At 39.0% G+C, this 25,049-nt stretch overlaps 1 protein-coding gene across 8 annotated transcripts in view; it reads left to right on the top strand.

The window, feature by feature from the left end:
- The first annotated feature begins 329 nt into the window (after window positions 1–329).
- Window positions 330–25,049, top strand: part of LOC119785798 (unconventional myosin-IXb) — a 69,311-nt gene continuing 44,591 nt past the window's right edge. For 5 of the 8 annotated variants that reach the window (XM_038288602.1, XM_038288600.1, XM_038288601.1 and 2 more), the window contains exon 1: window positions 331–754. The gene's annotated coding sequence lies outside the window, so the exon portion shown is untranslated. Of the gene's footprint in view, window positions 755–25,049 lie in introns of all 8 variants that reach the window. The other 3 variants (XM_038288599.1, XM_038288604.1, XM_038288606.1) reach the window with 1 other exon arrangement.

Here is a 25,049-nt window from a genome sequence, read left to right as displayed (position 1 = left end):
GTTTCTTTTGTTTTGTTTTTTTATGCCTCACCAGGGCTTGCGCTTTCAAAGGGGACTAAAGTACATTTTAAGCACATTGTTTTTTATTATTTTTTAAATTTTTTTAACTTTTATTTTATTTGTCCGACATAGAAATATCCCCCTACACACCACTTGGTGGCGCCACCAGCGGTGAACTCAGATTCAAGCAGGTTTGAAAGCCTTTGTGTCACACAGCAGCACTGCCGCTAAAAACCAGCAGGGGGCGCTGCTCTGTAAGAAACGCCAGGCAGCAACAGGGTGCCTTCATTGTGTAGAATCTGCCTTTTCCTCAACTTTTTTTTTTAACGCTCAGGCTGCTACTGTTTTTAAAGACACGGAGAAAGGAAGTAGCGCCAGGCTAGCTGGTTAGCCGTGTCTGTTAAGACACAGCTGACTTTTCGGTTTTTTTTCCCCCCTGCCTGAAACGAAATTTTTTTTATAAATTAGAGACGTCAAAAAAAAAAAGAAAAAAAAAAGGAGGATGCGGAAATTTATTTTCTCGGACTGTTTCGTTCCTCAGCGCTGAGCTTTGTCTGACTGGGAACCCATTAGCCTGCTTTTGAATCAACTCACTCCTGTTTTCTAACCGAGGAGAAGAAAACAAAGAAACAACTGGAAAAAAAAGCAGCAGCAGCATTGCCGTGTTTGTGAATTTAGACCAACGGTCGGTTTATTCGCGGGGAATGCTGCTGTGAGGATTAAACCAGGACAATGAGACAAACAGCAGGGAAAGGTACGTTAAAGAAATGCTGATTAGTTTTACCTAAAGCTCTGTTTCAACTTCTTTTTAAATACACCTTTTTTTCCTCTGTTAAAAGATTTATCTAATAAAGTAGCATGAATATACCTAAATTAGGATTTATTTACAGTATTTGTAAAGGAATGAATACTAAGTTATAAGAACATGGCCTCATGTTTTGTCCTGAACAGAGAGTAGCTGATATTTTATGAAATTATATCAGCATAGGTGTTGCCGAGCTGCTTAGATGTCGTCTTTAAATGCATTTTTTTTTTCTCAGACTTAACCGCATCACAGCTTGTTCATGTTTCTAAATATAACTGAGTGGATGAGTATGACTGAAACAGATGTACCACATTGTTAGACATGTCACTTCATCTGCAGCCATTCAGTCCTGGTGGGGAAACATTGCAGGAATGATTCACATGACGCTTTTGATAACTCATATGCACACTTCCTCATGTCACACAGGCAGACAATCGTTTCTTTAGAAGACGATTTAAGAAGTGAGACTTTCCAGAGTATGTTTTACATTAATATATGTAGTGATTAGGTGTTTTCTGACCAATGCTGATTTCTATACATTTTTGTCACTATAGTTTGTTTTTTCTCCTAGAATTTCAATATGTGTAGGATTAAATTAGCTGTAGGTTTTTTGGTTATTAACCCTTTATAGGGCAGGTTACCATTGGGTGCATACCCCTTACAAATGGAGTCCAGAGGCGTAGCCAGAAAGTTTTTATAAGGGTGGCCAGGCAATAGCCAATGTACACTGAGAGGGGCCAAAAGCGGATAGGCACCAGAAAACCACCGTCAAACTACACAGGAAAATTAACAAGCAAAATATCCATATTTTCTAAATAAAGACTAACTATACTTTCCTAAAGTCTTTTCTAACAAATAGATGCATATATTTAATCATCCGTAATTTTTAGATTAAAGGTATAGTGGATAAAACTCAGTTTTGAGTTCTGGGGCATAAATCAGTCATCATTGTCATGACTTACCTACTTGTATCAATAAATGTTCTACATAAAATTGATATTTACAAGCACTAATATCTACATAAATTGATTATTTAAAAAAGAATGTTGTTTTTTTTATCTACGACTTCACTGAAGAGTCCTAGATGACTTTCAGAGACACATAATTTTCTCTTTACCCCATATAACACAAAATCTAGTTCGGAAAAGAGCATGAATTCTGTACTTATCATCTCTGATGTCAGTATATCTATGCGTATAATTAACCATTAAAAAAAAAAAAGTTTTGAATATTCCACTTGAGACTATTAGTGCTGCCACCATCTGTATTAGAGGGGGAAAAAATGTTAGGGGTGGCCAATGATTGGCTAAGGGTAACCATGGCCACCCCTGGCCCCCCATCTAGCTCCGCCCCTGATGTCCCCCTCGTCCCTCAGTGATATCTATAAGAACAAGATCTTTTTCCAGTGTACTGTTAATTAAGTTAAAAAAAAACCTTAAGCCATGAAAAAAAAGGTAAAAATAAAAGTGAATTGAAAAATTGAAAACTTAAAAAGTAAATAAGCCTAGTTAACAATTATATTTAGGTTTATAAATTAAAAAAATGTGAGTGCCAGTATCAGCATTAATACCTCTAAGGTTATGTTGTACCAAAATAAAATCTCTTTCTTTCTTTCTTAGTGTTTTTCGTGAATTTCTTCTTATTTTTCTTAATATATTCGGGCAAATTGGCGTTTCTTGTTATTACATTGACATACATTTTTTGCCATCAAAATATCCATATTTTTGGAATGTTACAAAGCTAATAAGGTCTTGTCCTGGATTCCAATAACACCATTGGCTTGATATTTTGATTTTCAAAGTATTTCACTGAGTGCCCTATAAAGGGTTAAAACTAGAGACGCACCAATCCCTTTTTCCCCAATCCGATACGATACACAGGTTTCGATAATCTGCCTATATCTGATACTACTGTTGAATGAATTAACTGTATGGCCCCAAATATTAACACTATAAATGACCCCTCACACCCCCACCATGGACTGTTCTCCCTGCTGCCCTCTGGGAAGAGGCTCCACAGCATTGGATGCAGAACCAGCAGGTTCTGCTACAGCTTCTTCCTCACTGCCATCTGCTGAGCTGTTGAGAAAACTCTAAATCATGTCACAGACTCTGCATCACACTGATAACACCAAACCAAAACACTGCAGAATTGCACCATATATATTTAATGTTCTGAACTTCCATATTAATGCATTCTTTGTATGTTTTTACACTGTTTACATTTGATCAATGTAAGCAGTTTAAGAAATGGAAAGGAAAGCTGTACAAAATGAAATTTGTTTTTTTATACACAAAGTGTATTCTAAACTCAATTAAAACAAAGTTGTTTTATTCCAATTCTAAACCTTGCTCTGTTATTAAAGGTATCATATAAAGGTATCATCCTTAATGATCAAAGCTGATCAAGGAAATATTGGTAGATCTCTGGCTGAATACTGGGTCAACATATTTTCTTATGGATCTAAAATAAATTATCTGCTCTACTAATTAACAGTTAAGTTACAGTGGGTGCTGGGTTTGATGTTTCCACTTAGCAAAATACAGTCCAATTAATTTGAAAATGTCATGATTACTTTTATAATGATATCATTTAAAAACACAGCAATGATAGTATAATAATGATAAAACATGTCTAAAGTATCAAACAAATATCTAATATACCTAGAGAAATAAAAAAAATATACAATATAAAAGATATATAGTGATTACTAGACAGGTGATGTTTTCTATACTACCAAAGCAGTAACAGAATACCCCAGAATTTCCCTAAAGTATCACTTTTCAAATAGCTCCAGGTTCTTCCATCTGTTTTAAATATGTGGAAATGTTGGCATTAGAAGGAGCATCCCTCACCACATGTTTCTACACCATACCTCCTTAAAGCACGGACAAACATGCAGCCTACAGAATGGCTCACTGCCATCAATTGAAAGAAAGGGACCATATGGCTCCCCACTAATGGTTTCTTCCCTGAAAGCCCTGCTACAGATCTGACAGTGGAGGGGATGAGAAGGGGGATGGGAAGGAGCACCAGCTAGCCTCCAGTTTGCAGTTGAACTGTCCGCATGTCTTACTGGTTTGTGTACAATCGTGGAGGAACAGATGCCTGCCTCAAAGGATCTTGGTTTGCCATCTCTCTAATTAGCCTGCAGGAGATCAAGATTGGCCTTATTAGATCTCAGCAGTGTTATTATGTTTGATAGAATCACCCCTTTGACTTTTTTTTTTCCATCCTGGGTGTCTATCAGATTGCAGACTTTTTGTGTTCCTGGTAATCCTGTGGCTTTGGAACTGGTTTACTTGGTTAGCTCTGATGGCACGAATGATTAAGTTGTTTTTTAAATCTGTTGCAAAACTAACCAGAATATTACTAGACTCGAGTATGGGCCTCCAATTTGCCTTTTTCTATGACTTAAGAGGTGTGGGGTTTATAGGCTGCAAAGTGAACTTCCGTGTAGGTTAGAGTAAATCTTTAAACGCCTCTGTTTATGTGCTTTATCTGGAGTGATTCTGTATTTTAGTATTGGTGGAAAACAGTTTTTAAGCTTTGTGTTTAAAGCTTATTGGAATGCAACTAATTCAGATTATTCTTGAGTTTTCTGTGTCCCTTTTAAAGAACCTAAAGTCTCAGACAGAATGAGTGCAGAGGACCAGGCTGAGGCTGATGCCCAGAGACTCCTAATGAGTCCCTTAGCAGCATGCCTCGTCTCTGTGCAGCTGGTGCACCTGGTTATGAAGGTTACCGGAGATACGACGTCCATATCTGCAGTCTCACAGCTTTATGCGAAAATTCTCATTAGGTTCTTCTTTTATATCAACATGATAAGACAGAATAATAGCGGCTTAAGGAAATCAGAATAATGAGTTTGCTTTTGTGAGGTATAAACCCCTGTGTGCTTATTGGAGCTGGTCATTTCTAGCTTTATATTTGTAATTTTTGGGAGGTAAGTCAGTTTTTTTTTTTTTTTTTCCTCACTTCAAATCAAATGCTGGAAAGTTTTTTCCTAAAGAGAGTCTTGTTATGGACCCAATCACGCTGCTGTGATCCCATACAGGACCCTGAAACCGGCCCTAGAAACATACCCTGGCACAGTTTATCCAAAACCTGCAGAGGTTCGCTCTTAAGGCTGATTTACACTCAGTTACCAGGTTTTCTGTGCAGATATGCCACCGCCCCTTCCGCAGACACTCCGAAAATAAGGCAGACTGCAGACAGGTGGGATCTGATTTGTCAAATCTACATCCGTTCTACACTATGCGTATTTCCAGTTTGGTACCTTAGTGGCTTGTTTTGTCCGTATGACCGCCATTGTGGAAAACGACTAGTGAAGATGGACCAGCTAGAAGAGCGAGGTGCGCGAGAATGCTGGGACACTTTTTTCCACCTGGATCCCTGCTCTTTTTCACCCTCATGTCACCCCGTTGTCAAACAAAGTTGCCCCCCTGTGTATCTGTATCTAGACTAGGCTTGTCCCGATCCGATCCACGTATCGGATCGGGACGCCGATATTGGCAAAAAAAATGCGTATCGGCAAAGCATGTAAAATGCCGATCCAGACTGCCGATCCAGTTTTTAAAAAAAAATCCGGTCCGTATTTTCCAGTTTCGCCGATTGAAACGATCCATTCATCTATTTTGCGCCAGTGTTCCCCTGTTTTGCATTTTTATTAAAACTTACAGTAATACTTGCACCTTTAACTGTTTACGGTTTTACTGCTCACTGTGCAATTTCAGATTGCTATTCATAATTTTGTCCAGTTTGTGTTTATCTCTTAATAAACAGATAAGTTTGTTGTTACCAAGCATTGTGTTTTATTCAATCTCACCTAATTTAGCTGGCTAGATGTTATCAAGAGTACTAAAACCCTTTTCAACATGAGTCTTACAACTAAGGCTAAATACTTTAACTTAAACTTAAATACATGCTCGGATAGGCTGGTATCGGCCAGTATCGGTATCGGATCGGAAGTCCAAAAACAATATCGGTATCGGATCGGAAGTGCAAAAACCTGGATCGGGACATCTCTAATCTAGACCCACAGCTAGTTCAAGATTGTCCGTCTTTTGTTGTGGCGTGGAATAACTTAGCACAGACCACGTTTCAAAGTTGGGCATAAATCTGCATCAAGCTCACTACGACACACTGCTGCGGTAGTATAACCAGCCCTTTATTGTGAATGCCAGCTGTCCCAGCGTACCTAAAGCAGGAAGACAGGATTAGATGTAAGAGTATCATATTTAGTTAGAAGAAGAGTAAAAATGAAGATGGCATGTTTGAATGCTCATTGAGGTAGTGTTTTTTTGAACCAACTGGTCATTCATCTGAAAGTGAGTGGAAGAAGCAGCTGAATTTTAAAGAAAGACGCTGAAAGATGATTAAATGTCTTAGAAAACCTTTGATCCAGGCAATCTTAGACAGTTACAGTCAATTCTGGCAGCTTAAAAAGAATACACAGATTACACACAATTTATTTATAATATATATTATTTAACAGATTATCAAAAGATATACTTGATTAATAATTTCTAAAATATTAAAAAAGTGCTTTCACATGGATTACATTGTATATAGTGATAAATAAAGTCATAGTACTTCTAATATTCATCTCACCTCATTAAACTCCGTGTTTAACCCTGTAGCTAGCAATATTTTGGCTCTGGAAGAACTGGCTCAGGCGCTTGGGATTCATTCAGTCGGGATCAAAAAGGATTATTTTGTATAGGGTGTGAAGCACTGTTCCTCGCTGACTGCTCATAAATCGTACCCGGCTTTAAACTGGACCTGTTTTTCAAATACACCTTATTTAAAGTATGCCACAAAATAAATGAATAACAGCAGGATTATTATTGTAATGTTTCTAAGTCCAAGAACTGTTTCAGTTGTTCAGGATCAGGTTTGAAAGTTTTTACAATCAGGTTGATTCAGGTTTGTTATGAGGCCAAAAAAGCAGCAAAATCAGCCCTTGACACACAATGCAACACCTTCCGCAGTGTGGAGATCCTGTAACATATAAAGCTGCAATGCGGTAGAGAGAATCGCATTATAAAGATATCCCAGTATCTAAAGAAGAATCTCATCTAAGGTAGGTTTGGAGTCATTTAAATCTTTTAAACTTAATTCTGATCACCTGGAAGGCATGAGTTGGTTGTAAACTTCTGTTACTCAAATTTTTCTTGAGGATAAACTGGCATTTTTACATATCTAGTGTCTGAATGAGATGGCTCCTGAAGCATTTGATTGTAAATATAACTGGGCCTTTGCTCTGGATGTCAGTCAGTCAAAGTCGCCACCTTCATTAGCAGGAAAACCTTTTTGGGCTTGGCAAGAACCGTCTGACTTGTTAAGGCTTGTTTGGTTATTGACATACGTGCACATATTTGGAAAACATCTTTGTTATTCTGAGCCTGTTGAACTTCAGGACAGACTGGGTTAGTTTTTCCACTTTCCTGCTAAAAGCTTAGATTCAGGGGATAACATAACTGCAGGCTAGGATAAATTAGCCATGCTAATCATGCTTTTCAGGAGACTAGAAGGGCTCATATGCTCTTATTAATAAAATTAGCCAATTCCCTACAGTGTTGTCCCATGTACTAGTACTGAATGCAATGACAAAGAGGCTAGAAAGAAGAAATGGGACATGGGGGTACATATCATGTGGTTTTGTTTTCATAAAGTATGTCAGAGCTTAGTTTAGCTCAGTCAGAGTTATGCTCCAGAGACTGCCGGTCTCTGCCGGGAGATTTTAGAAAAGAATAGCTTCAGGTTCTGCAGAGACTTATGACCTAAATTTGCTTTGAAGAATTTGCATGTTGGAAAGTGAGCCAGGTATGGAGAAAGTAATGGGACATGGGTAGAAAGGAAGGAAATTGATACAGTGTTCAATTCCTGTCGTTCCATCCATCCACCCAAAAATAATATTTTTAGTTAGCACTTAAAAAGCTAGAAAAATGAGGGAATTGAAATGTTTTTTAGTTCTCGAAACTCCTGAATGTCTGTCTCCAACATGCTCTTTCAGTGTAGTTAGGGGAGTTTATGGCCTTTATAAATAGAGCCAGTCTTAATGAAAGACTGTAAGTGAGGAAAAGAAAGACTGGTAAACGATGGTTTACTTGCAGTGAAATGGTTTGTTTTTCCTTAGCTCAGTCCCAGTTATCATCACTGTGCCCAAACAAAGCAAGTTGATAGGGAGCGCAGTCTGATGTTAAAACTGCATGTTTAAAGGCTGGTTACAGACTCAGCTGTGAGTCAGAAGTTAAACATAAAAAACACAGTTTTAAAATGCTTCTTCTGCCAAGTCTCATAGAAGACACATTAGAACAGTTTCTATCAGCTTGTCTGCAGCCAATTTTTATTTGGGTTTAGTTTCTTTTATTTCTTGTTGTAATTTTTTCTGGCGTAGAAACCCTCAAACCTTTTAACCCAGGCTTTATCTGATGGCTCTTCACTCACAAACTGAGAGGCTGCAACGTGTCAGCTAGAAATATAGAGCAACCGCTTAATAGCACCGGTTGCAAACGGTACACTCAAAAGCAGTTCCCTCATAGAAAAGCAGGTCCTTCCAACATTATTGCCTAATTTTTATATTTTTATTCCTGCCTTTTTTTCTGGATTGTGGTAGAATTCCAGTCTGAACCACGAATGGCTAAAGGCTGACTAGCTTTGTCTCCCTATGTCCTAACGATCATGTCCCTTGACTTTGGATTATTATGGTTGATCTGGGCAAGGGCGCGCCCTGAGGCTCTGTTTGCAGTTGCCCAGCACCGTTAGTGCAAAATGTAATTATGAGGCACAGACCACAGCTAATGAGCACCAGCTACATCTGCTTCTGTATGTGTGTCTATCCAGTCTTCTTAATTTAGACTAATAGACTGTTTCTTTCTGCTTATCCATTGTTTCTGTTAATCTGCTTGATCACTTAGAAGTTACATTTTGCATACATGAATTTATGCCAAAAGTTTTCTGTTCTCGTTGTGTGCAGATGTGGTCACATGCTCAAGATGCTAGTTGCTGTGAAAGAAATGACTCAACCAGGCTTCCTCGGCTGGATTGTGGTTACAAATATTTGATCAGCTGACTGTGATGGCACTGCAGAGAACTTGGAAGATTTAAAATCTGACCATCCCTTGTCGGAAAGCGAAAGGACAACGTTTAGTGGACTTCCAACAACGCTTTTCTGTGCGGGTGTTGTTACCAAATGAGGAACTCTAAGTCAGTCATGCTTAGGATCAGTGATTTAAAATGAAGTTGGAAAAAGAACAGCAGGTTTAAGGAAGGGAAACTGTGTTTTGTACAAGTCGTATGGTTTGTTCAGGCAGCCTTAGTGTGGACAATACATTAGGAAACATGTACATATTTCCCTTTTGAAGAGTCGAACTAAAACAAGTATTTTAGATATTTCACAGTTGGGGACTAGAGCACTTTATTCTTTAGGGAACACATACATGTACCAGCGTTTACCAGCTCTGCTTTTGCTTATTAATCAAAATATATTGAAAAACTGTCTCAAAATGTCCAAATGGGAAAATGTTAAAGGTTTATTAACACCTGTTTATAGTTACACTATAAAATGACAGAAACATAGCAATCTGAGCTGTTTCCTCTTAAAACTGAATGCTACCTATTCATTGCAGTGAACAAGAATATTTCGGGATACGGTTTCACTTCTATATTTTGTGGTGTCTAAATAACTGAGAAAAGTTAGTAATCCAAAATGGTCATATGAACACAGCTATACAGTTTGCTTTATAGAGAACTCTTGCCCATAAACAGAGGAATTTAACAATATTTGTAAATTCACAATGATGTTTAGAGAAGCAGCTTTTAGAAAAAAGAAAATGTTTCAAAAAGTAGTTCACTGTTAGTAATAAAAACATCAAACATAGACTTAAAAAGGGGCTTTTATTTTTTTTAGTTCTGGAAGGAAAAAAATTAAAATGAGAGTTCAGAGCTGTGAAAAAAAACTGATGATCAGCCAAAAAATCTCAAAAAGCAAATAAATTTTTTATTTTATGCAAGTATATGAGCTGCATAGGACTCATGTGCATGGCTTAATACGAACAGAATTTGTAAATAATTTGGACCTGTGTAGAATTGTTCTATATAAATGATCATTTTACATATTTTCGGAAAGTGTGTAGAAAAATGTCCTGTGGTCATGTTGCTAAATTCCTGCAAGTCTTAACTTCTAAGCTTCAACTTTTAGCAGGGTTTTGCTCGACACTGAGGCAGAAGGAGATCAAGGCCGTTCTTTGGTCGTTTTAAAATGACGCCAGGGGAAGAAAATGTAAACTTAGCAGCGCTAGACTGTGCAGATGACAGACCGTTCCCATTTCACGTGCCAGGGCCGGAGCTGGCCAGGGTGTTGCTGGAGGCAAAAAGCACTCAGCAGCCAACATCTCTGAACAACATCCAAACATCACATTTGCTGTATATTGTATGAAAAAGTTGAAGCTTATATCTTTTGCAGCATGTGCGCTAAAGATACTGTAAGCATTGATATTATAAAAACAACACTTGGATCAATATTAAATCAACATGAGGAGACAACATATACGGCATAAGGAACATTTACCATTTTGGGTTGTTTTATAGCTGGCCTTTTACCCAGATTAACGTTTGGATCAGCTCAAACGGGATGTGGATCATTTTGTTCTCAACATAAGGGTTTTATCTGCGTCTCCACTGTGCTGACTGCAGCTGTATTTGACCACTGGATGCCCGAAAGGCTGTGGACGGTGACAGGAGAAGTGAAAGAGAAGGAAAAAGTATCAAAAGAGGTCAGACAAGCGAGGCACAGAGGGGGAAATGGATGGAAAGAAAGAAAGACGCAAACCTAATGTTGAAGGAGGAAGCAATGGAGCAGCTACAGTAGACCTTGGCTGTGTGCTCACTATTGGCTGAGCTCCCCTCTCTTCTGTTTGTTTTTGCTCTATTTTTACCATTCAGTCTGAGTCTGGTCACAAATGAATGGCTCCATATGTTAGTCCCATTACATTCAGCAGGAATCATTCAAAATGACTGGGTTAGATGGATCGGGGAGGGGAGATCTGATATGACCCATATAAAAACATATAACATAAATGTGTTTTGCATAGTTTAAGAAAAATGCTGGGCCTTTCAGAAGAAAAAAAAAGAGAAGAAAAACTCTTTTTTGGGGGGGGAGGGGTTACATTAAGAAGTATTGTTTCTAATATGCAAACAATAAGGCCTGCAAGATATCAGGGAAATGTAAAACTGTTCTACTATTGCTGAACACTGCAATGACAATATCAATTACTATTACTTTAATTTCCTGAATTTCTCCTTCTTGACCCCCACCAAAGAATAATCTGCTTCTTGCACGTGAACAGGACCCTGATCATGACTTGTATAAGTATGTGTTTGGTGTGAAGCAATGACTCCCTTGGTCTTACAATGGAGTCACGTGTTTAAAGCGATTTTAGTGCTGGCCAGATCCAAACTAGCATGTACAATAATTCTCTCTGTCTTCCGCCTTCTCTTAGCTTCCTCCTCTCTTCTCTTCCTGTTTTTTTTTTTTTTATTAACAGCCTGCAGCTGCTCCACATATCCAGATGGCATACTTTATGTTTCTGTGTGTGATTTTGGTTCAGTAAATTAAATCAGGGGAGGAAGTGCTTCCTGGTAAAGGACCTTGAACACACCTAGACCAAACAGAGGCACCTTTTATAAGACAAAAAGTATTACGTCTTAATGCGAGCAATTGCAATTAATGCAATGTGGACAAAAAGACTTCATCATTACACTTACAGCAGCAATTGCTGCTGCCAGTTACTAGAACGTGGTAAAAAGATGCCCTGATTGAATCTAGAAATTGCTGCAAGACTTAGAAAGACAAAAACATGACTTACCTCGTGCAAAGGTGCAAGGCATCTGAAGCAATACCTTTAGGGCAGATGAGACCAGATATAGGATGTTTGACCAGATTGCAGAGATTTGATAGCAAAACCCTGTAGCAGCTCTCTTGATGATGATTTGGCCTTTGTGGTCAGTCATCAAGTTGACCACAGACTCCTCTGTAGAGCTAAATATTGTCAATCCAAATGGGAGTCCAGCTGTCTGTAGCTGAAGTTTGGCTCTATAAACCCCCTAAAGACCCCTAGGCCCTCGACACTGTATTTGTGGGTTTAGATATAATTGTAACTGTGTCAAACTATATAATGAAAGTTGCCAAGCTGAACACACAGATCCGAGCTACGGGTGTTAATGCGTCTATAATGATGCTGAGGGAGAGCTAACTAAACGGTAAATCAAAAATACTAGATTTAATCTGCTTTTACAGCCTCGGCCAAGGAGTTTATGTTTTTAGTCAATTGTGTGTGTGTGTGTGGGTGTGTGTGTGTGTGTTTGTTTGTCTGTCTGTGTTCAGGATAGTTTGAAAAATTCTTAATAAATTTTAATGTAATTTTAACCAAAGGTGCACCTCAGTCCAAGGAACAATCTTGGACATTAAATTTGGTGATGATCCACATCATAATCCGGATGCAGGAATTTTTTAAAAAGAATTCTTTAACATTATTTGGCAGAACAAGCAGCTCCCCTCTAAACCAGATGCGGCAGCTCTGAATATTAAGCTTAACTTAAACTTCAGACAAAAAAAAATCCTGAAGTATTATACTGAAGATAAAGAAAGGAAAGGTGAGCCATGCCTTGCTCAAATTCTCGATCTGCTGATCAAAGAAGAAAGCAGAGTGAATGCAGCACAAACACCAGAGGCTGCAGACACACACTTTGCTGTATTTATACTGTAAGCTAATGATCCAGATCGATCCAGATGCGCATTTTAGCTCTAGATGGAAGTCACAAAATGGGGCAAAATTTGCTGCTTCGTGGAGGTCTGTGCTTTCTAATTGCTTTTTTAGTGTTTTTTTCTTTTATTTTGTTTTTTTGTATTTAAATCTGACCATTTTTTTCCAACAATAAATAATGTACCTAAACTTAATTATCATTCTGTGAGGTCTTGGGTTGTCAAGGGTATCGATACTCAAATACTGTATCTGGCTACAATACTAATCTGGTATCTATACCTAATGTGGTCTTTGCATATTTTTTTAATGTTGATTTTGGATTTTTAGATTATTCGCACGTCAAATGAATAATTCCCAAAACATTCTATAATACTTGCCAAGTTGTGCTGTATTTAAATTTTTTTGTCTTTACATTTGTACACTAATTTATCTAATAGTATCTGTGAATCTGTTAAAGTCGAAGGGTAGCGGCTGTTCCAACGGTTGCAGTTCTGAATTCTCCTGAGTTTACACGAATGAATAAAGTAAATGTGGTTTGTCAATTATTTAGGGGGCACGATTGTTATGGCGAAAGGTTCGCAAGCAAGTTTGGTTGAGGCTGGCGTCTCGGAAGCATCTTGCTAACCAGTTAGCAACTTAGTGCTAGTCGGTTCCCAATGGGAAATTACATTGGGATCAAGGAGGGATCTTAGCAACGACACTGTCAAGGAACGCTATGAACAGTGGAAACATGCAAGAGGAGGAGAGTTTTTTGTCTGAGGTCGTGGATGAGTCCTCGGTCATACATTTTTTGTTTAGAGGAGGAAAGCGGGGACAAAGTTGTTGTGGTAGAGGATGCTAGGGCGGCAGAAGCTTGGTTTGGTGTAGAAGGCTTACAGCCGTACATGTTTGATCCCTCGCCTGTTCTGTTAGCTCTACGCCTGCCGAAGACACAGACGTCCATCCCTGTGAACACTGGGATGTAAGATGACGAGGAAAAAAAAACAAAGGTTTTAAGAGAGGATTTTTTTTAAATAGAAATTTTCTAACTTTTGGGACTATAGAGTCTGATAAATATCACATTTATATACATGTTTAGGCCAGAATAATTTGAAATTTAAATATGACTTCCCTATGACTTTAAAAAAGCACATTCCATGTTCAGCTTGAAAAAGATGAGTTATGCCTTTAATTATTTGGCATTATTATGGCATCAATTATTGTGTACTGTCCTGGGTATTGATATCGTGTTTGACATTATGACAGCCCCAGTCAGGTCCTGCTCAGCATACCTTTTGGTTTTGTTGCCGTTGCATCATTTTCATACCCAGCCTTTCAGGAATATTTTGTTTTCTGAACCTGTATCGTTTCAAGCTCCTCCTTTGGGACGTTGGCTTTGATGACGTGGTTGGAATATATTCTTTATAATCAGCTCATAGTTCGATTTATGGAATTATTCAAATGTGTAAAGCCATAGGTATTTTGATGTACATAGGAGATAAAATCACTCCCACTTATTCTCTGTTTTAAGTATGTACCTCCAATGCATGCAAAGAACTTTTATATCAGAGCGTGCATCCTCACATTGCTTACCTAAGCATGTCTATAACTCTAGCGTGGTTATGATGTCTGCTCCGGAAACCTCTCCGGAATCTCCTATCAAAACCAAATGGCATGATATCCCAGGAAGAGCCCATTTTGGAACCAGAGGCTTCTGGTTTGCATTAAATCAGTCTGGAATGGTGTGTCCCATGTGAACCCGCTGCTTTGAATCTCAGATTTCAAGCTCATCACATTGATCGAGGATTGTCTCTGTGCAGATCATTCAAACCCTGGATTATATGTTTGTGGTTCATGTTAGTGTTTTTGGATTTTCATCTTGCAGTAAGATCAGCCAGGTCACAGCATATTAAAGAAGCATTAACATTTAAAAAAGAAAGCAGTACTGGGAAGGGTTTAGGGTAAGCTATCTTTCTGTATCTCCTCGCCTGTCTTCTGTGTGGTAAAAGCTCAGCATCTGGACTGCGTTAAAACTGCAGTCTCAAATGTGTTTTGGGGGGGCAGGCAAAAAGCACTCTCGAGGAAGCAGTTAAACACACAGCAATGGGCTGGCAGGCAATAAGGCGTGGGGGGGGGGTCTAGCATTGGGATGTACTCGGGCTTCTTAGATTGTAGACCCACTGTGAAGTTAACCTGGAGAGTGAGTTCATAAACCTGCAGCTCAGAGTGATATTCTATGGAGGCTGTAGATGACTGGTGCATCCAGCAGACTGGACGAGGGTGTCTCTGTGCTATTTGGTATGCATGCTGTTGGGTTGGGGGGGTCATACCTACCTCAGAGGGATTGCAGAGGAACAGCAGCCCTATTTAAGCTGTCAATACATGACTCTGACACATGATATCGGGATTGGTGGATCAATGCAGGGCGGCCAGCTCACCATGTTGTAATTGATTAGCGTAGTCCACCACAGTTATGGTAATTCATTGGGTCAGACAGCTGGCCAGCTTGATGTTTGGCTTCAGATTTAGAAAGCCAGATATCTGTCATGACATAGATATCTGATAGTATTGTTCATCTTTCATATCTTGGCAGATATTTATGGTGTGTTTTCCTTTGACTTTTGTTCGTTTAAAAAGAAAATTGGCATGTTACTTGTTGCTAGGGAGATTGCTTTGACCATGAGCATGGTTCTGGTGAATGAAAAGGCTGATGTGCACAAGTCTAAGGGGATCCCTGTGGCTTCTGTCTCTTTATGCTTTCCTTTAGATGGAGACGGCAGATGCTGCTCAGCTCTGGTTTTATTGTTTGCGGCTGGTCAGCCTAGGAATTGAGTTGAAGATTGGGGTGGGGGGGTAGAGCCCCCTCCTTCCTCCTCCTCCTCCTCTCATAGTGTTCTTTGTAACTAGAAAAGCGTTTCAGTTGGTTTCTGTTGGCTATTTTCATAATTCTTTTAATCTATATGTATATAGATACATGCATATTTAAGAAGGCCAGTGACCTATTGGGAGCTTTCTAAACCGTTCAGTCTTTTTTTTTTTTTTATTATTACAACTTCTTCTTCTGTTTAAGCTCAGCCCTGGGGCCCATTTACCACCACCCCTACAGACCCTCGCACACATGCTGGACACATCCTGAGAAATACAGACTAACTCTGGGCTTTTTTTTTTTTTTTTTTCTGCTCTGCTATCCAGCCAACAGTTGGACAATGTTGTCTCTTTTGGAAAATATCCAGCTCTTCTCATCTTCATTAGGTCAGGAACAAAGAGCTGTAGTAGTGATGGATACCTCAGAGGCTCCAGCTCTGCTCTCCTCCCTGGGTGAGGAGGCTAAATAAGCGAATCACTATGCACTCATGGGAAATTATAAGATGAGCTCAGAGTTTTGAAAAAATCCCTCAAGTATAAGCAGGGCTTGTCTCCTCCCCTCTCAATGCTCCCTGCCAGCGAAAGGTGCCTGTGTCTACTGATGGTTCTCTAGGTGCGGGGTTGAATACTTCAGTAGGCACTATTCCATTTCTGGCGGCTGCAGGGCCTAGGCCTGTTGGCCCTGTGGGGTCCCCTCTAGGGGGCGGTGCCCAGGGTCTCGGACCCCTTGGCTCTCATCTGGGTGCACATTGGGCGTGAACGGCTGGCGGCCCTTGGGTTCGCTGCCATTGCCCCTTAAGGCCTAGGCACTATGGCCTCTGGGGTCAGACTCAGGGACTGGGCCCCTTTGGGATTTGTCCCCCCAGAGTCAGGCTCCAGGGCTCTCGTCTGCCCTTCTCTGGTGGGTGTGACAATCCCTTTGTCTGCCCCCTTTGTGTTCCAGTGATCTGGGTGTACTTTGATATCTGGGGCTCGTTGTTTTTTTTATCGTTCCTGGTTCCAGGAGGGCGAGTCTGTGGCCACTCACACTTGCTATTGAGTGAACAAGCTTTGTAAATCCTCATACATGAGCATGCTCATGCATACATATCACTAATACTAACTACCAAGCTGCAGCTACAGATATATACCAGCCTGAATAATATGGTATAATCACCATAGGTTTTGTTTTTGACACACATGGATATCTAAGGGATACCCACTGCTCTGGAAGCTTTTTTTCTGTTTACTTTGGTTGTCTGATTTGTTCTTCTGTTGTTTTCTTTCTCTCTCAACTCATACAGGTGTGGAAGCAGACTATGAGTTTTGTTTTATTTCCTCTCTTTTCATGCACTCTTTCCTGTCTTAATCCCTTTCTCTCTCTGCCCTTAGTTCTTATCCCCTCTTTCTTTCTCACCTCCGTTTCCATTTGTCCATTGTATCCGATTTTACTCCCTAAATGATTTTCAATAAATTTCAATATACAAGTATCAAGCAGAACCTTATGGCATCAGTCATAATGGTCTGCTTGTGAAAGCATATCTGTTGGGCTTTCATTCAGCTCTGGGACATCGATTCCCAGAGCCATATTGGCAAAACAGGACACACAACAAAGAATCCCTGAAATTGATTAGGTACTGCTTTTGTCACTTCCTGTAGGTCTTCCGCTAGAGATGCACCCATCAAGCTTTTGCTAATCAATACAAATTCATTCTCCTTTATGTGGTGCCTTTCTTAGACCAAGTCAGAACCGAAAACTGAATTAGGTCCAAGACAGGCAACACTTAAAGGAAAGGGAAAATGAACTTTGGGCTTTTTTTGAAAAAGGAGTAGTTTTTAAAGTTTATATATCAACACATATGACGCTATGATGATAAACTCAAGAAGTGCATCATACTGTTGTTTGATGATTTTGTAGACTGGACATGCTAGGCTTGTTTAGTTTTGATTTATTCTCTGAACAAAGGCTCATTCCTGGCTGTGTAGTTGGTTTCTTCACCCACACATTCAACAGAATTATCAAAAACAAAAATGTTTAGAAAAGCCCCTTGTCTGCATGAGCTGAAGGTCTCTGTGTTTAAGGTCATTATCATTTCCTGCCCTGTTAAAGAAAATCCTTTATGTTTTTCATGCAAAACCCCTGCAGTTAAGTAGAACCTTTAGTTACCAATAACCCACTTATCCCATTAACAATAATCTCCTTGTTAATCATGAATTATTTTTCATGACTTTTTTCTGTAAAACAAGGTATATTTTACTTTTTGCAACGAGATCTATTTACTGCCCAGCCAACACCATGAAAACACAGCCTAAACACAACATGTATGACAGCTTGTGGTTAGCCAGAAGATCTCAACTATTTTATCACAGGAGGTTTGAGGAAACCCCAGACCAACATCTACTAAACTGCTAACTGCCTCTCTTGCCTTATTTAAGGAGGACAAAGATAAGTAAACCACTGCATATCAAAATATACTTGTACGCATGTACCATGTAAACGTTTCAACTAAATATCTTGATCCCCAAGACTTTTATGAAACATTCTGTCTCCTGATTGGAAGAGAGTGAGATTTTGCAGCATGTGGGTATCTGTTCTTAAACCAGTAGCAGTTTGGAAGAAGAATATCATACAACTAGTAAATTTACAAGGTTAGAAAACCATATAGTAGAAAGTCAGACCAGTTCTTAACCAAAAACTAAAGGCCCTAAATTCTAATGATCAGAAGTCCACAGACAAGTGGCTAAAATGGGTTTGGAATGTCTTAGACTAATGAGGGACCTACAGAGGTGCTGTGGCATGACATTAAACAGGTAGCTCATGCTGATAAACCCTTAGATGTAGGTGAATTATTACAATTTTGTTGATTAGAGAGGGACATCATTTCACCACAATAAAAATCTGAATGGTGGGGGAAATATTCTAATTTACTCTAAAAGTTTAGCTCCAGTTTTTATTATTTAGGCTAGTAAAATTTATTAGGTTTATCCCATAGATCCAGGGTAGTTTGAGTAACCTTTTTTCCCTATGATTCATCATTACATAACAGTTTTTTTTTTTTTTTTTTTTTTTTTTTTTGATCTGTGGGAAAATCAAAAATCTCTAATGGTTTAAATAAACATTACCATGTATGTTTGGTTTATTTTATTATTTATGAGTACTGATAAAATAACTAGGATAAAGTTTAGCATCTGTGTGTAAGCAGATGACGGAGGCAGGAGATGCTGATTCACAGATCCATGAAAGATCCTCCCATGATTCGGTAATGGAGCCTCTGGAGTCACTGCATTTGTTTTTCCCCTCACATTCTGACCGTACCATCCTTAACGTTGAACATTTGTTCAATGGCTGTAGTTCCAACAGGGAGTTGTTGTGACTGGGTGTGAGAACGAGTGTTACCAGTTTACTGACAATATAATCAATTTAAGGTGAGTGTGTGTCACTGGTTCACAGACTTCCTGACTGATATTTAAGTCATCAGTCATCTTTTTTCTTATTCTTTTTTTACAGTCTAGGTGACTATGAGAGTGTGTGTATGTGGGTGGATGTGTGTCTGGATGGGAGGTCTATTAGGAGGAAAAATTTACAGCCTGTAGCAAATAGTGAGAGCATAACACTCAAAACTCTCAAACATCTGTATGAAAAAAACTAAAACAACTGTCCAAAAAAGGCAAAATGTTTCTTCTTACTCTGCATTAGTTGTCACTCTGCACTTATGGTGCTGTTCCAGCTTCTCATGCTGGAGGTATGTGGTGTTTGCTTGAAAATCGGTGAGTAATCCAGCGCTGGTTTTTCTCCATTTTACTTTTCTTTTTCACATAATGCCACCTTATTTTTGGAAGAAAATATGTATCTCATTTATCTTTTTAGGAGTTATTCAAACTGTTGTTTTTTCGGGCAAAAAATGTTAGTTGCAAAATAAACCAAATGAAAATCACACAGAAAAGGGTTTAATTTGCTAAAACTTTAGCTCCTGATTCTTAGTGTCATATAGGGCTGAGGGAAACAGAAGATGTGACATTCTTAGTAACTGTTTCCATGACAAAAGCATCAGTATGTAAACAAACATTGTTGGCATTTTTTCAAAATCAGACACCAGACAGTGCACACCATGACTTTTAGAAATAAGCAATTAAGTTTTTGCAATCCAAAATTGCTGGGCAATTAATTTAATTGCATTAAAATCATAATTTAATAGAATGCAATTGCATCATGGATATACAAATTTTTTTGTCACTGTACTTGAACTAGAGTAAAACACTGACTTTCTCACCCCAGCCCTTTATGCAGTGGTAATATCTTTAAAATATGCTATGTGGGTTTGCCACCACAAAGAATGGAAGATAGTTGCAGCCAGCATGCAAATCCATGCATGCAAGTAGAAGTGAGTACTTTTTAACACGGCAGGAACAGTAAAGTCCAGCCACAATCGACTCTGAACTAGGGCTGCAACTAACGATTATTTTAAAAATCGATGAATCAGCCGATTATTTTTTCGATTAATCGATGAATCGGACAAAAAATATTTTTTATATTTTATACTCTTTATTCCAAAATAAACATTTTAGACAGAAAAAACAAGCACACAAGTACAGGTTGCTCATTAACTGTACTGGTGCAATATGAAAAATAAATGTTTGTGTTAAAACTACGCAAACTTACACGAGAAATGTAGCTGTACATCCACAAAATATAGGGTACTTTGTTTCATAAAGTGCAAAAAAAGAAATTTTTGTTTTTAAAAGCCCCTAAGGGGTTCAAACAATAGGTCCCCCCATTTCAACAAATGAGGTTTTTTAGACTAATAGAGTTCTGCCTTTTAAGACAGGAAAGTATAGCAGTTAAAGTTGCTACTTGAGAAAATACTGAACCATAGAGATAAAAATAGCCCTGTGATTCAAATTATAAATTGTATTTGGAAGAAAAATGAGAGAACTAGGGGTGCTAAAAAACACATCCTCCAAAGACAGATATTTACATGGGAATGTGGCATATAATTAATTGACATATTACTGATCTTGCTGGATTTTATTCTGCTTTACTTCCATAAATTGCAGGATCTTTACTTTATTTTTGCCAGAAGATTTAAACTTTAAAAGCCTTGCCCTCATAATTTGCAAGTTAATTTATTTGTAAAGTAAATATAAACGCTGCTTAAGCTAATTCAAATGAAATTAAAAGTAAAATAAGTAGCCAACCTTATCACTGTCTGTAACCTACTAACAAGGTAAGGAAAGCATCAGATGAGCTACCTGAGAAACTAACGTTACGTTTCCCCACTTTAAAACCAAACAAACATGGTGGTTCCGTGCCATGTTAATTTGTTTTGACAAAAGTTGCATGTTACGACTTTTTTCACTTTACAAAGCGCAGGCTATTTTAATTATTGTGATCAATTTGCGCCGTCAATCCGGATGCGCGCTTCATTTGCAGTCTGGACGCTGAGGGCTCTGACTGCCGCGCTGAGAGGGACTCCTGCGGGAGCGGGGGGAGGCGCCCCATGGCAGAGTAGGAATGATACATGCTTTCACGTAAGAGTCTCCAAAAGCCGCCAGTGACACCGTAAAAAGTCGCCAGATTTGTCGCTAGTCGCTTTTTTGAAAAATAGTCGCTGGAGGGGTCTGAAAAGTCGCTGAGTTGGCAACACTGCGCCCTGCAGCGCTGGCTCGCTCTGCCATATTTTTTCTTCTTCCCCCGCTTCAGTCAAGTGGATGTGATGATGGCGGCGGCGGATGACGCATTAATCGCGCGACACAACTAATCGATGATGAAATTCGTTGCCAACGCTTTTAAAAGTCGATTTTTATCGATTTTATCGATTCGTTGTTGCAGCCCTACTCTGAACCAGAAAGCCTTCAAAGTCATGAAAACAATAAGACTATATTTAGTGCAATTGAAAATGTAAAAGAAAATCACATTGCAATATTGGTTAAAAAAAATAGATTTTTGGCCAGATGTAGGGCTGACTACAGTGTAAGCAGTTCTTTGCCATGTTTATTTGGCATACACCAATACACTGATAAAAGAAAAAACAACCTGCATTGTGAGATCCTAGTAGGTCACAGGTGGTAGAGACTCGGGCCAAATCCCAATACAACCCCTACTTTCAACCAATAGCCCTTACTCGGTACCACTCACCCTCACAAGCCACAAGAGTTGGGGCTTTGTAATCCTCTTAAGGGATTGGGACATCCCTTGCTGCATAGTTGATATTTGGGTCTCATTATTAATTGATTAATCAAAAAATAATCAATAGGAAATCGATTAATACAATAATCGGTAGTTGCAGCTCTAGTTCTATGCTATTTTGTTACAGGTAAGGCAATGCAATTTTATCTGTAAAGCAGAATTGAGTACATGATAAACGCTGACAAATTAAAGTGCTTTTCATGAATTAGATCATTAAATAGAAGAAAAATAAAAGCATAATAAAATATTATCATCTAGGTAATGATGATAATAGTAATTAATCCTTTTATACTGCACTTCCTATAAGTAGTTCCTCTCAAAGTGCTACCAACAAAAGTAAATAAAATGAGAAAGATCTCTTTGTCTACTGATTAGTTGAGCTTTAAGATATGCAAACATTTGCAGATTAGGCCCTCGGACAGCCTCCAAATGTTTGCATACTAATAGGTGAACTGGTGTAGCATTCCTGTGATCTGTAGAACTTACTCACTCCAAGACATTTTTCCTGCCTGGATTGTGAGGGGCTGGGATGGGGTGGGTGGATTCAGTTAGGATAAAGAGCAGGCCCTGCCTTTTAATAAGAAATGTCAGGCATAAGAAGCTTCTTAGTTGCTGATTCCCCCTCTGTAAGCAGGTACAGAGCCCACTCAGCTGAAGCCCTGTCCTCTGCTTTCGCCTCCTGCTAAGCAGCTAAGTGCCAGGCTAAGCCTGTGTAAAGCAGCCAACCCAGTCTTATCTGTGGAATGCTGGGCACCACTATAGACGATCACTTCTGCAGGGAGGAATCTCCATTACCTCAAAGCCTCTGTCTCCTTTTACTGTCCCCTGATGCCCCTGCTGTAAATGATTGCCTTTTTCCTTGCATCTATCCCCTGCCTTATTTTGTATATGCTTTCTTGAAAGCAGTACAGTAAGCAGTTTGGGATTTGAAGCAGACCAACTTCATGATGGAGAATAACGATAATGTCCTCTCATGTGGTCTCTGGAGTTTTTTAAGCCTTTGCATTTTATAAGGCTGCATGCTTTTGGGTCTGTGGTCAGAGGCATAAGCCTGGCAAAGGCATAAGCTCACGAGTCTCAAGTTGTGGTGTTATTCCTTTTTCTTTCCCCCTACAATGATTTAAAATGTTCCAGTTTTTTTTTATTTTTATATTTACTTTATTTCTGTTAAGAAGGCACCATCTTTTGAGATGTTATACAAGCGGAATGCAAAGTAATGTCTCAGATTCAAAACCAAATGAGAGCCATTTTTAGATCCAATGCATAGACATACCCAAGAAGTTAGCGGAGTAGCATAGCAGTGTAGTCCGGTTCTGGGACATCTTATACAATTAACAGACAACATATTCTGCTTGTCACAATTATGCAACCAGATAATTAAGATATACTCCTTACCTCATTAGTAGTAACAATGCTGTACAGTGTATTAGTTTACACATTAAATGTTACTGGTGCAAGGACAAATATTGCAACAGTTGTTACCCTACGTCTGCAGACCGTTGCTTTCGCTAAAAGTGGTCTTGGGCTTGGATACCAGTACCAATCCACCTTGTTTTGCTCTAATTCATTCCCTAAGTCTTGCAGCATTGAGCTCCAATGCTTGACTCTGTCAACCATTGATCATAATGGTGAGCTTCTGCTCTATGCTGATGACTATAAAGCTGTCATAAAGCCACTCAGGCACGGTAACCACAGCAACTAACACGTCAGTAATTTCAGTGTGGTTTGAAGTTGAACCAAATAAATCCTTGAGTGATGTAGAGCATTTCTACTCATATAACCTCTGTTCTGTGAAAGCTGCAGAAGTATGCAGAGATATGATGATACGTGGCGTTTATAGGAAATGTTTGTTATGGTTGTTGGGGTATTTTCTTAAAGTATTAGCGATCAATGATTGGCAGCTTCTCCCCTAAATTCAAGCACATTTCATCATATTTTGCAGTGCAAATGTAGTCTATGAACCCTAAGGTAAAAAAAAATAAATGTTTCACCAAGCCAAGTTAACAGTAGTTTTGCTTAAGGTAAACACAAAGCTAAACAAGGCAGAAATCAAGATTCCAACCTTGATTGATGCTAATTTAGATGTACTTTACGTATGTATTTTTGTAAATAAACTATAAAGACCAGATAGGAAACAATAGCTTCAACTAGGAAGAGATTATTTGCAGATGTGAGTCCATATAGAATAAAAGAAAAGAAGCTCAAGAAAAGTCTTAAATAACCCTGTTTCTGTAATGAGCTCAGATCTTGAGTCCCAGGTCATCAAAAACCCTAAAAATGCTGAATTAACCCTTTAGTTTAGTGCCAGATGGTGATGTACATCACATGGCAAATTTACAGCTGTTGGCTAGCAGTGCTGTGTACAAACATTATTGCAATACTAAGAGACCATGTTTTTCTTTTTTCTGGATTATGTGCTTCAGCAGAATATTGAAAATTCTCTCTTTTAAAGATGCATCCCGGAATCTGCCTGTGACCTGAATCAGACCTTTTACTGGAATATTTAACACACCCAATACCAAATCCTGCTCTTTATAGCACTCTTTGGTATGGAAGTCCTTACTGTGGGTCTTGAAGCAATTTCATATTTAATTTTTTGTCATTTCATAAGAAAGTCTGAGTTCAGGAGTTGAGCAGCCAGTCATGTTAATTGCTTATACATACTGCTAACACATGAAACTGTCCCTTCAAAATCCTTCTCCATGTTTAAACTAGTAAAACTCCCCAGAATATCTCCCTTGCTTAAAGCGGTTAGCCTGCCAGGCTTTTTTATACTCAGAAACCAGGTCGTTGTAGGTGACCACAGACAGTGCCGCAGACAGGTGGGCGCTGATTGGTCAAATCTACATGCGTTCTACACTATGCGTATTTCCTGTTTGGTACCTGACCGGCTTGTTTTGTTTTCATGAACACCATTGTGGAAAACGACTCGTGAAGATGGACCAGCTAGAAGAGCGAGGTCCGTGAGAACGCTGGGGCCCTTTTTCCACCTGGATCCCCGCTCCATGTCCTTCCGTTGTTGTACAAACTTGCCTCTTGCGTTTTTCCACTGCCTCACGACCTCTGTCATATCGAGACCCACAGCTAGTTTGTGATTGTCCCTCTTGCGTTGTGGCGTGGAATAACTTAGCACAGACCACGCTTCAAAAATTGGGCATAAATCTAAAATATCTGCATCAAGCTCTCTATGACACACTGCTGTTGGGAATATAACCTGCCCTTAATGCTGCATCATGCACCACTACTCTCCTGTGTCATTTTATTGTTTTTAGTGTCAACAATAAGCTAAGTGTTGACCATATTCACATTGTCTGAGTTATGTTTTCTCTTGAAGGCATGTATATCACTGCTTGCTGTGGAAAGGGATTTATCATGAAAACTGACTTTGTCATCACCACAGCTGCAGTACTAGCTGCTGAGCTGAAGTTCTTTTAGTTTTTTAGAATAAGGCCAGATTCTCTCATGC

This window comes from Cyprinodon tularosa, unplaced genomic scaffold, assembly GCF_016077235.1.
Source record: "Cyprinodon tularosa strain WSP-4 unplaced genomic scaffold, ASM1607723v1 ctg259, whole genome shotgun sequence".
Classification (NCBI taxonomy): Eukaryota; Metazoa; Chordata; class Actinopteri; order Cyprinodontiformes; family Cyprinodontidae; genus Cyprinodon; species Cyprinodon tularosa.
This window is presented reverse-complemented; position numbering and strand designations above follow the sequence as displayed.